General features: G+C 41.0%; 1 protein-coding gene across 1 annotated transcript in view; it reads right to left on the bottom strand.

Moving 5' to 3' along the window:
* numb (NUMB endocytic adaptor protein) overlaps positions 1-10061 on the bottom strand; it is a 40485-nt gene extending 30424 nt beyond the window's left edge. The window contains exon 1 of the mRNA XM_079224371.1: positions 9966-10061. The gene's annotated coding sequence lies outside the window, so the exon portion shown is untranslated. The remainder of the gene's footprint in view (positions 1-9965) is intronic.
* Positions 10062-13886: the final 3825 nt, after the last annotated feature.

Here is a 13886-nt window from a genome sequence, read left to right as displayed (position 1 = left end):
TATTATTATTATTATTATTATTCCAGTATAATAATTACTATTCCCCTTCTTGGTAAACAGACATTACAGAGCACACAGACACTTTTTTGCAGAAACGCCACAGTGCCACTACATATGCAAACCAGTCTGTGCTTGTGTGCTATTATGAAGGTAGAGCTTGTTAAAAAAAGAAGATGTGGATGCAAGATGCAGAAGGGAGGCAAATAATATGTTCCCTGCTTTGATAATTAAGATTAATAATCATAATTCGTAGTCCCATGTCGCTGAATAATCATGATACTTCCAGTCGTGGTCACAGGAGCAGAAAACGTCAAGCAAACACTGTCCATACAGCATAAAGGTTTCTTTAAGTTGTATGAACAATCAGTTAGGCGAGCTATCTGGGTGTATAAGAGGTGAGGAAAGCCCCGCAGTGAGGAATGGTGTCAGTATGTGTGTTCACAGTGTTCCCTGAGTGAGGAAGGCCTGTCACTCTTCACTGCTCTCCCAATCAACATCCACAGATCGCTGTGGGGGGAATGTCATCGGCTGTGGTTTTAAACGCGGCACTGCTCGCTTCTGACATTCACACACTTTTGACACTTAACGATGCATCGCATATACCACTTAAGAGCATGTGTGTCATTTTGATATGCCAGAACCCAGACGCACAGGAGGAGGAAGACAGAGAGGGCAGCGCATGCACATGCAAAGCTGAGATGTACAAAGTGGTGACAGGATTAGGTTTTTTGATTTGAAAGAAGACTGAATAAAATACTGAAAGTGAATAAAAGACGGAGATGAGTGAAAAAGACGGGGAGATAGACAGAAAACAGATTACATGGAAAAACAATAATCAATATCACACAGACAACACACTCCATGGTTCCAGTAGCTGAGTCCATGTGTTATCAATAATACAGCTTTTCATCCCAACAACACTGTTGGTAAATGGCAACACGGTGCCATTGGTCAGTGAGTGTGTGTGTGTGTCTGTGTTTCAGTTGGAGTGTTTGTCCAGCAGCAGGAGTGATGAGAGGATGGAGTGGAAAAGGAACTTCCTGCTGAGTGAACAGACATGCAATCACTATACTGCCTGTCACACACACACACACACACACGCACACGCACGCACGCACAGTGCGCTGACAGTGAGCTGACTCTAAAACACACTGAATAACAAAAAACATGAATAAAAACAGATTCCTATGACCGTTTTAGAGTCTCTACATTTACCTCCCGAGGGGGAAAGAGGAAACACTCAAACCGTAACTGGAGTCCACATGATGCAAAGCGGCTTGTATTGACGTCAGGAATCATCCAACCAAACTGGTCTTGTGAGCATGAATGTTAATGGAGCTGTAGCATTCACCGGCAGCTGCCATTTCAGGAATTCTTACCACGTACCTGAGCTCGGCTCTTTGTATCCTGGTTTGTCAAGCCGAGGATGACTGTAGAATACCAAATTACACAACAGATTAAGACAAACTGTTGGCGCTACCTGGCTATTTACTCAGCGGATTTATGGTGTAGCTCACGCAAGGGGTGGAACAGGGCTTCCTCAGCTACTTTAGACCTATTGGAAGTCTTAATGGCTGAAATTGTGTGAGCTGTGTGGTTGAATTAGATTAGTGAACACAGCACTGCCTCTGGGAGAACTTAACATGATATAGGAACATCTATTCTCTACTAGAAATTGTTCTGTGGCGTGTAAAACTAGCTTGGAAATCAGCTTTGAAGGTGTGACGCTGGACTATGAACTCATGTCGGTAAGAATGAGATTATATCCAGTCTAGCTTAAAAAACACCACGATTCGAGGCTCATAGAAACTCATGTTTATGTAAGCAGTGCTCTCTAAATGGCAAGCAACTTATTCCGTGATGTACTTTTACTTGACTGCCAGGAATGATTCAGCAGTCATGGTAGACGCCTTCTTTTTCCAAAAATGTTGGACAAGCCTTTAGTAAAAGAGTCCAAAAGTAGAAGGCCGTAATATGAATGTCTGCAGTGATTTCACCATGTCCATTCACACACAGCAAGTCCAGCTCTTTCTCTGCAGCCAAAGATGGATCTCAGGCAGGCAACAACATCATCATTTAACATTTTAGGGTTTGGCCAGCCATAAATGAGCATGTAAGGCAGTATCATTTAATCAAGCTAGCATGAGAGTTATGAATATGCAGGTTTATATTCCCACCAAGAACAACCCCAGATTATGTCACTGACCACCACAGAAACTAATCAGCAAGAACAGAGTTCAGATGAACAGAACCTATGCATGGCACAGGACCGAGGTGTAGGTCTCTTACTCAGCGAAGCTTTGCCAAGTCACATGACTATAGGACCCATAATGGCTGCAGGGCTTGAACTTGTGACCTTAACCATATCTATTGATTTTGAGTGCTTAATTTAAAGAGGAAACAGCATGGAAAGAACAGCCCTGCCTTGCAATGTCTTATGAGAAAAGCAGGTAAACTAAAGCAGGCAGGAACACAGACGAACAGGCAAGGACTGCAGAGCATCAGAGAATGGAAAATTACCAGGGCTCTACAGTCAGCTGGGCACCTTTGATCGGCCAGAGCCCAGGCACCAATTACTGTGGGATAATCGGCAGCCCTCAGAGGCCTGACGAGCTGCAGGCACTGTGGGCACAACGGGTCAGTGACCAGCCGGCGAAGGCCTGGTCAACAAGGCTGACAGAGCCAAAAGCCGACGGTGCCCCTTCGCTGAAATGCTGCAATGAAGGCAGCCAAACGAACAAGCAGCACAGCAAGGCAATTGTTCCCCTCCTGTCGACTCAGCACAGTGGCGCTCTCGCGAGCCAGACATCCCTCTCAGCAGACCGCTCGGTGGTGGAGGAATGGTGCAATGTTGTGGAGTGTGCAAACCTGCCGCTGCACATGTCTCACATTTTTCACCCACTCTTGCCCCCCTCTCTGCGATTGAAACATATGCAACATACGTGGAAACAAATGTGCGCCCACACATGCGGCTCACACACCTGTCCCTGCAATTCCGTGGTAAACAAAAAGCTGCAGTGCTCAAGGTAGCGCTTGCTGCACAGTGATGCAACACACAGGAGACAAACGCCCCCCCACCCCCTCCATTCCACTGATAACCCCTTCCTACCCAGGAAAAGGAGATGAACTACCTGTCCAAACTTACTTCACATTATCTGGGAAGAATGTGGACTGACAAAGTAAAGTAAATTTAACTGCGTGACCTCTCCAACGACACAGTTTTCCTTTTCATTTCTCTTTCACCCCCGTGGGTGACAAAAAGGCAAGCTGGCAGCACTGATTAATAAACAAAAGCTCTCTACTTGAGGCAGAACATGATATTCAGCTCATTAATAATTTACATCTTTCTTGTGCTGAGGAACGTTCATCATCGATTAGGCTACAATGTGGGCTGCTGTGCTGCTCCTCTCTCTCCACTGTCAACAATACAGTGAACCGAAACAGTTCATAGACCTCGACTAGAATTTCTCTCAAGTCATTGCTGCAATGACAAAATAACTCATCACAGAATCTTTTCCCAACTCATATCTTACAGTGTTATCTAACAGAAACACAGTAGCTAGTGGACTTTGGATCCGACAAACTACAGTTACACAACAGGCCGGTCCGGGCCAAGTCGACCCAAATGGGCTGGGGTACAGCTTCCCTGTAAAACGCAAGTCACCAGAAGAGTCTGAATTCAAAGCAGTGAGGCTCAGAGGAACTAGATAGATATCTAAAAGAGAGAGCTTGTTTATGAGGCCATTTGGATTAAAGCTGGATATCAATTAAATGTGTTCCAGACTTGTCTAAATACCAAAGCTGTATTACCTTTGATGCATTATTAAATGAAACAGATTTTACTAGTGTATAAAACGCTGTCTGAACACTATTAACTCCATGAGAACTTTGCCTGAATGTAACGCAGCAGTAAACTAATGACATTATCATTAAAGTCATCTAATCAAAGAATATGTAAACATGCTAAAAATTATTTGACGAACGACTTTCAGTAACTGCTAGTTTTTGACTTCATCTACGAACAGTTATTTCCGTCTGCATACCAAAAATATTGAGATTCATAACAAAGCCAAACTTGTTTTAATTCCCAGAGTGTGGCTTCATAATACATTTCTATCTTTAACGGTTTAATGCCACTGCACAAGAAATATGTCGATGTCAACTGTTACTGTACATTTCACTGAAGTAACATGTGAAATACAAAACCATGAAGACTTTGTAGTTACACTTAGAATACAATATAATACTTCACTAATGTAGTCAGTGAACTCTAAAACAAAACCTGCTCAGCGGAGGGGAGATGACAAGTGGGTTTGAGGAGAATTCATGTCAAATACTGTCAGACAAACGGGGGCTTCCAAACACAACAGGGAGAGAAACAACCATAAAGGATAACTTCCAAAAAGTCTAAATAATTATATATTAACAAAAGCGCACAGTGTGTTTCAAGCTATCTGCATGTTTTCACACATGCAACTGCGTGTTTTTTTTGTTTTTTTTTTGCCCTATCTTTTTGACACAGAACAAACTCTGAACATTTTGTTGGGTCGTATTGTTCCTATCGCTGCATCGCCCAGCAACCGCTGTAGTGGTTACCAGGGAACCGGTGCCACGGCAACGTTGATACACGTCCGGGGTGACGACAGTGGGTGGAGCGAGGAAAGGAAGACGCGACGTGCAGACTATCTGCTCAGACAAGTAAATAGAAATTGTGCACTGCGTGTTTGAGGGAATGGCATCACTGTCACCCGTGTGGTGGACAGAGAGTCATAAACACACACAGGCCACTAAGTTTTGAGACAGGGAGTTATGACAACACACTGAGATGTTCAGTGTGGTGAGAGGCACTGACGTGGTTTCATAAAGCCAATCCAAAATCTGATTTTGTTTTTAGTCATATTAGAAATGCAGCTGCAAGTTAAGTCCTGTACATGTGACTATGTTTAGGTAATGTGTTTTTTGACAGATAACCAACAGCTGGTAGTATATTATGACAAACCTCGAGACAGGATCACAAATATATGAATTCTAATAGTCAAATATTGGTGGTTTAAATATTATTGGCGGGTTTGAGAAGCCAGTCAGAAAAGGACCAAGAGAAGCAAGGAGGGGAAGATTTTCCCTCCTAACAAGCAAAACTCAAATACAAAACCGAAACCACTGGCAGGTGTAGAAACTTGATTCCTAGTGTTATACGTCATCTAATAGATTTGTAATCTATTGGTAGGTTTTGGAGTCAATCTCATTGTTTTGGTTTATAAATATAGACGACAAACTCCTCAGCCAAAAGTCTTCCACGTCTCACACTCTTGTTGGCCCTGGTAGCTGGTAGATCCCCACCCTGTGAGAGACACTACCAGTCGGTTTGTCCTGGGTCACTCGTAATTAAAGCAGAGATCAGAGGGATGAATAAAGCATGAGTTGTTCCAGCACATGAGGCTCAGGTATCACTCTATATAGGGGGCCCAGAGAGACAAAAGGAGTCCTTGAGCCCCATACCATACCCAGGGAGGAGTGATACCGACGCAAACCCGAAAGGCAACTCCTTGTCTACAGTGACGCACCCCCAACCACCCCAGGCCTAATCCATAGTGTAAACAGCTGGAGCAAAATGAGGCGCTCAAGGCCCCTTGGACCCAATTAGGAGCTAAAGATATTGTCCCAAATGGGGACGCTCGAGGAACAGTGTTCAAAGCCGTAACACATCATGCAACCCCCACTGTTGTTTTTCTTTTGAAATGAGCGCTGACAAAGCCAAATGCTGCCATGAAGGAAGCCTGCAGATACATATACTGCATGATTTGTATAAAACAGGGAGATTTAACGCACTGTAGTAATGCAACCATTCTTCACTGACAGCATTATTTAAAAAACATTAACACAGGTTGTTCGTCTGTAGAAATGCAATGTCTTGCCTTGCCAATGCACCCCATAAAGATTTCTTACAGGCTTTTTTAATTTCTGAGAATGAGCAATAAAACAATACCTCAGACAAAGAATGTAAAATGCTTAAAAAGTAATGAGTGGAGGAGAAATGTTACAGGGCTTCTATGCTGGCGTTTGCTAAAATATTGACTTGCTTTTTGATTTGTTCTAATGGAATTTCACCTCATATAGTCCATTTCACATTGCAAAAGTGTGCTAGATAATGACCTTGATATCTGTTTTGGGGGGCTGGTTGTCATAGTAGCTCAACACTATGGAAACTGGCGGTCAGAACAACGTAATGCACATAAACATGTCTTGTTTCCGAACCCAGCCAAAGATGTTCCTTAGTCTTCATCTTGTGCATGTCTGAGTTTGTGTACAATCAGCTTTTGAAACAGAGGTTCCATTATATGAAAAGGTCACGACCAACAGCAAGAATTTCCCTCTGTGGTAGAGAATAACACCGCTTACCAACAAACACATCAAACACACAAGTTCAATCCAACTCTGCGGTTCCACGGAACCTATTTTAGGCTACTTATGTTGAAATGGGGTCAGCTGCACATTTGAGATCCTGATTCTAAAACCTCCCCTCTGGTTGAATCTTCTCTGAGTGTTTGTTGGATCCGGTCCCAATCAGCTCAGAACATGGAGCTCTAACAAGTACAAACGGTATGATTTCTTTCTACTGATGCAAAGGTACCAATTGCTGCAAGGAACAGGATGTTAATGACGCTCACATGAACAGTTGTCCTCTTCAGGGATCATTTAACAGGTAATAATATGTCTTGTTTCTCTGTGCTTAACCGTAGGAGAAAAGGTTCTTTAAGTGCATTTATGTTCACGGTTCAGCTCGAGTCACATTGTGCTCAAACGGCTTGAGAGTTAAAAACCTCCAGACTGCATGCAGCTCTTTTACTGAGCAGTGTTTTGGTAACTTATCATCCCAGAAGGTGAGAGGGTTTGACAGAGGAGAGTGTCAAAACCAATCCCACTCTAGTTCCTGTAATTTGTCTCATTCTTTGTCATAACCTCTGACATTCATCAAAAACAAACACATTTGGATTACATTCTCACTCCTAATGAACAATAACACCATCAACTTGGCCCAGAACCGGATTTTCAGGCATCTCGGTGCGCCTGAGTTAACATGTCCTTATTCTCACCTTCCTCCCCAAACAGAACCGAATGAGCAAACATTTGATTAAATCACTCCAAAATATGCTTGGTGTGTCCACACTTCTGGTGAGCTGTGATGACTTGATAATAAAAAAAGCACAAGTTGTGGATGACAACATCAGCCAAGCACATTGAAAGGCCTACATCAAAACTGCAGCCAGAAGCATTGGTGGAATGTAACTAAGAACATTTACTCAAATACTGTATTGAAGAATAATTTTGAGGTACTTAGTTCTAGTTTATGGAACATTATACTTCTACTCTATTACGTATCAGAGACAATGTTCCATTTATTGTACTTATACTATGTTTTTCATGTCCAGTGAAATACATCTCCAAATTAAGGGGTTTTGAAGTAAAAACATTTTTGATAAACTGAAGAATTAAGTGTTCCTTCACTGGTTGAGAAAAGTCTTCTACTTCTTCAGTTAAACAACAAAAAAAACCTCTTGGATCAGCAGGGAAATACATCGTCACAAAGCCAAACACAGGGCTGTTTTTCTGACCTCATGAAAAGTTTACTTTTTAAAGAGATATGATGATCGTATAGAATATGCTGCATTACTGAAGATTAAAAAACTCAACAGTATATAGAAGGCATTCAAATCCAACATACACATTAATGCAGCGTGATATTAATAAAAATCTTTTTTTTCCTGCATATTGGGTTCATACTTAGGAAACGTTAAGATTTTGCTGAAAATAATGACATACTTTTACTTGGGTTTTGAATACAGGACTTTCACCAGTAGCTGAGTATTTTTACAGCATGGTATTTGTACTTGTTCTTAAATAGAGGAACGGAATACTTCTTCTACCATTGGCCAAAAGCAAGAATTACCATGACAAACAAACAGGACAGGTGAGCAGTCAAGAGATGGACACAGACAAATTGTCTTGATCCAGACCATCCAGTGTTATCATCTCATATCTATTCAGTTACCACTGGACTGAAAGCAAAGCTGACGTTGACGCTCACTCTGCTCTCACCATGAGCAGTGAGAAGCTTGACTATCTGGCTGCTATCAGGGAACAAAAGTGAAGCCCTTTGATTGCATCGTCATCGCACAGCAAGTTTATCTACTCTAGTTGCATCACTACTCAGCATTCACATGTACAGCTCCCTGCCAAGAAAAGGGCCTCTCCTTTGAGAACGGAGCGAAACGCTGAGAGTAACACAGGTTTCTCCCACAGAGTGAATCACATAGCTCAGGATAGAAACTCACTCTTGCCTTCTCCTCCTCTCTCTCAAACAGCTGACAAGACTTGCACAGTGGGTTTGATGGCAGATAGCCAATCTCGCCTCCCTCATTCTGTGAGATGAGTTAAGCCACGAGTTACTTTCAGAATTTGGGAGGGGGGAGAAAAAAAATGCACTTATCTCTTTGTATAGCAGAGACATCAAAGTCCCTTTCAGAAGACATCATTTCCAAATGGTTCGAAATCCCTTGTAAGTAACTAGTCATTTGATCAAATAGTAATGGATCAACAATAATTAATCTGAAACTACTTTCATAACCGATTCATAATTTCAGTGATTGAACAAGCAAAAATGCCAACTATTCGCTGGTTTGAGATTCTAAAATGGGCGTATTTGATGCTTTATTTCACTATGTATGGTAAGAAATAGAATATATTCAGGTTTTAGTGGGATTATAGTACATTGTTATGAGTACCTCATATTGTGCTGCATTTTTTGTCAGATTGGTTGATTGAGAAAATAATCATGACTTTCCATCAGTTTTATAAAGATGTAACAGTCTGTTTCTAGCTTGGATTGCCTCTTCACAATGAAAAAAAGGGTACAAAACAGGGGAATCTGCCAATGTTTCACATACCGTACATATTATTCATGTCACAAACCTCATAACCACCCAATTATCAAAGCAGTAATGACCTCAATAACTATGAGAGCACACAAATGGGGTTACCGTCCAATAAACGGGGCATGTCAGTCCAATGGTTGTACTGCTGTGGACAATACACAAAACCAATCATGGGGCTATCTTTGTAAAGTCTGCATGTGGAAGGTAATCTGACCACAGATGTTTCTCTGATCAGGGGATGGCAGACCAGAATGGAAATATCGTGCTCTGTAGTTATGCTCAGAAGTAAACTCCCAAGCTATGATACCATCACCATATAAGAGAATGTAGACCACATTATCACACCTCACAAAAACTCTGAGAGTTGGGTCCATGAGTCACGGTTGTATCTTTAGGGCGAGCAACCTGTCTGATGGCTGAGCAGCTGTCTTTTGGTTTTAAGCATATTAATCTATTGCAGCTGCGTTGAGACACCTTTTTTAACAAACTTGACAAGCCACTAAACTTAATTACAAATTAATTGACGCCTTCAACGCCGTCCTGTATTCGTAACAACGATATTACAAGTGACCCGTGTGACACTTTTTTTAAAACTGATACGTCGAACAATGTGCTGGCTGATTGCTTTTCCATCATTTTAGTCCGAGTTGAGATAATTTAATTTAGTTGAGTAACGTTTACCTCTTAAAGTTAACCAGGTAAGTTGAGTATCACGAGCTTCTTAACGCGCACTGACGTTAACGTTAGCTAGCTAAATAACCCCGCAGCTCATTCTTTAGCGCAGGGAAACACCTTTTCCAACACCGGTGGAGGATGGAAAACACACTCAAGATTCTCATTTAGCTCGTCCTGGTTTCTAGTCAGTTACCAAACAAGATAAAAACCATGTCATTGGGTCTACGGTGAGCTAACGTAGCTGCGTGTGCCGCATCCGCAAAAAAAAAAAACACACAAGCTAGTGCTGCTTAGCTTGCCGAGCTAACGAGCATTTACCCGGCATGCTCTTTAAAACCACACGTCCACCAAACGTACCTGTGATCACCGCTGCGACCCAGAAGATGCACCGTTGGTGCCGTCACCGATGTACCACGAACCGTGTGCAGTGCCCGAAATAATTCAAATTCCACAGAAAGTGTCGGGAGAAACGCTGGCAGTCCAATCGCTTCAGCCACTGCCGCTGAATGGCTGCTACGCGGAGGCTCAACCAAACGTCCTCCTTAGCAACGGACCGCCTCCGCGCGACCCCATTGGCTCGGCGCGTGCGGATTGATCGGTGAGACGACAGAGCAACCTGTAGCCCCCCCCCAAAAAAGAAGAAGGAATTTAGGTGCGTTTCTGTCTTAATTTCTTGCACATTGGTCAACTATACAGATGTTACAGATACATGAAAGTAGGTTTCATGTATTCAAGTACTGTGCTTTGGTGCATTGTTGTGGTGCTTTTACTTTACTTGGTTGTTCTCCCTTTCATTATCCACTACATTTTGGAAGCTGGTCTTGCACTTTTTTACTCCACTACGTTTAATTAATGTATCATGAATAATAATCCCTATGGCTTTGCGGAGTCAGATTATTAACACCACATTTAAATCAACTAATACATCCTGCTATGTTATATAGATTGAGATACTCATCAGTAATAATAATAGTGATCCCGTCCGTCCCAAATCCTTCAACATTTTAAAGTGCACAGATGACGTAATACCGTGTAATGAGTGTAGACTGAGTCTCCAGCAGTGGTACAAGTATTCACATCTGTTAGACCATAACAATGCATTCAATTTCATGTTTAAATTGACATTAAGTATATGTAAAATCAAAATTAAATGGCACATAGTGAGGTTTGTGATGTAAAATTGTACTTTAAAGGAGCGTGTGTCTAACTTGTTAACATTTCACTCCAGGTGTCCAGCTCATGCCAGTCACCTGACATGGGTTCTTCATTATATACTCGATCAGGCTGATATGCAAACACAATTCCAGTTGGTGGAGGAACTCTTGAAACCGCATAGTTTAAAGGGCCATTTGGATAAAAAACCACAGTACTCACTTCTTGTTTTACACAAGTTTATCAACAGTCCTCCACTTATCGCCCCTTACACCATTTGTCAAGCCTTGGACACGTTTTTCAATGACCATTTACTATGTTGCGTTTTAAAAAACTCCTCTGACTTTTGACATTCATTGTCCTTTTTGTCTTTTATCAGGTTTCGGCCATGTTTGCCTCCCACCCCACCCCCCATCTCTCCTCCCCTGATGATGAAACCTTGGCCCCTTTAAAAGGCCAGAGGTTTATCAGCATTAACTTGCATTCCTGGCATAGCTCTGAAGCCCGCTGAGCTGCAGCATGGCATGCTTTGTGTCTTGGAAGGTTTCAAAACCAACAAGGAAAAACAAACGAACAAAGTCGTCAAGCCTGTTAAGCGGATGATTGCCATGTCAGTGTATTTATTTGCTGCTATGATGAATGAATATCCCTCTCTCAAACTAACACACAAACCACACACGCATTGTCTCTATTGTGTATTGTTCACCCTCCTTTTATTATTAATTATCTTTAAACGTATTTATGACTCCTTTGTAAACCAAGCCTTTATTCATCAACCTCAGGGTCACGACATGTTGCTGGAGAGCCTCTAATATATCTGTGAGGATAATCTGCCCCCTTGTGGTCACTGTATGTACGTTCAGCGACACAATTCTGGTGCATCCACACATATGTTCCTCATTTGAAAATCAGTCTTTTATGGCATGTTTGAAAGAAGCACTCAGATCTTTCCCTTTCGTAAAAGTATCAATAAAACGGTTTAATCCTGTTGAAGTACTGTTTGAAGTTCATAAAAGTCTTGTACTCTAAATTTGAGAGTAGAGTAGAAGAACAAAGGTTTTTGCAACAAAACGTACTTTCACTTCCAAAAATTACTACATAATACTAATATGCAGAATGACTCATTTCAGAAAATATACTATTTAACTGGATTAGAATTAAATTGACATATGTTCATTTTAATTGTGCAGCTGGTAAAGGTGGATTTAATATTAACTATTTTATGTACCACTGAGTAGCTTGACCTATGATATTTAGGAATTTATTTGTTGATTATATTTGGTATTAATAACCAGAATCTGCAAAGTAACTAGTAACTAAAGCTGCCAAATACATGTAGGAGTAGAAAGTACAATATTTCTCTCTGAAATGTTGTTAAGTATAAAGTAGATGAAAATGGAAATACTCGAGTAAACTTCAAGTAACTCAAAAAATGTAGTACACAGTACAGTTATTGTATAAAAGTACTTACTTTCCACTAAAGGAACTGGTCAGATTGGTGTCTCAACGTAGATCAACTGTTACTCGTGTTTGTGGCGAATTGGACAGAACGCAGCAATAAAGCATCAACATTTAGAGAAATCTCCACTTTAAACATGTAATTGCAACACAAAAGGAAGGTCTTCCTCCAAAAGCTTCTTTGCAGCGCACAGACGATGACAGATTAACATATCCACCAAGCTCCTGTGTAAAACTTCCACCTTTTATTCTCCTATTTGTTTGTGTTCTTTCATGACTTTCATGAGGAAGTCTCATGAAGTCAGGCTCGATGAGTCTGTAATGCTCATTATACACCAGAAAACAAAAATGATTGAAAAAATGTATTTAAAAAACATTAATGCCTTTGACATTTTGGATGTAACATTGCACATGTTAGCATTTTAATGTTAGAATTATGATATTCTATATTAAATGAAAGCATGTTTTAGCTCACATTCAGTCCATATCACGGCTGCACTTCATTTAAATAGCACGCTAAAGTAGTCATATTAATCTCAAAGTACTGCTGAGGCTGACATGTTTTTAGTTATCCTGCCATAAATTGAATTTTTGGACGAGTGGAACATTTTAATTAAAAAGTCAGGGAATAACATCATCATCTTCTCGAGGTCATCAATGTTTGTGTCACATTTCATGGCAATTCATAAAATAGAAGTTGAAATATTTCTCTCCGGTTATTGACACCAGCAACACACAGCTAAAATATTAAAAATGTTCTTTATTACATGTTTTAAATATTTGTTGAATAAATGTCTCCAAGTGGATGCACTTTTAAATAATTCAATCATAATGAATTAGATTTACAGGACATTCTGACTGTAAACAAGTGTCTTTGTTGTTTAGAATTATGAAACTAGTGTTTGATGCTCAGATGATATTGTGTTGAAACAATATCCTCTTTGCAACAGCAATATACATCAAAATCATAAGACTCACAGCACAACATTCATTACTTTGTAAATAATTATAGCAATAATTATTTTGTTACCACATTTTATTTTTGAAACAACATATAGAGTACTTGACACAAAAAACAAGCCAATATCTGCTTCAAATATTTACATAAAACTTTGTAGAGAGACAGAAAAAGAAAAACATTCTTTGGGTCTGACCATGCAAAACAATAAATAATGTTCCTGACAGTGCTTTGCATGGTGCGCTCAGAAATAAAAATGAAAAAAAAAAAGCTCTCAGACTTGTCTACACATAAACCTGCCATGGTCCACACAGTGATCAGAAGTATGCACTCATTCGCACTGAGGCAATCCTCACTCCTCCAAATATAAGCGAACTGCCGACCAGGATTGATACAGAAATGAGAAAAAAAAGTGAGATGTGCAACAGTTTTTCGTGAAAAGCTTTAGATTACGTAGAAGAACTGCGGCACCCTCGGAGGATGGAGCACTGTACACAAACAGACCTCAGATGTTTTGCTCGACGAGACCTTCGAATGTTTTCGGCGGGCGCTCTCGTCCCCAGAGAGCCGGGGCTCCAAGTTGACGTCACAAATGTACAGTCACCACACTGCGTTCATCCCTCAGCAAGGTGACACACGGCGCGCATATGTGATTCCCCCTCCCCCCAACCAGAATCTGCGCACTCCCCCTCCACCCTCCCTAACCGCTG

This window comes from Taurulus bubalis, assembly GCF_910589615.1.
Source record: "Taurulus bubalis genome assembly, chromosome: 1".
NCBI classification, from domain to species: domain Eukaryota; kingdom Metazoa; phylum Chordata; class Actinopteri; order Perciformes; family Cottidae; genus Taurulus; species Taurulus bubalis.
Note: the sequence above shows the minus strand (reverse complement) of the source record. Positions and strands in the feature narration are given on the sequence as shown.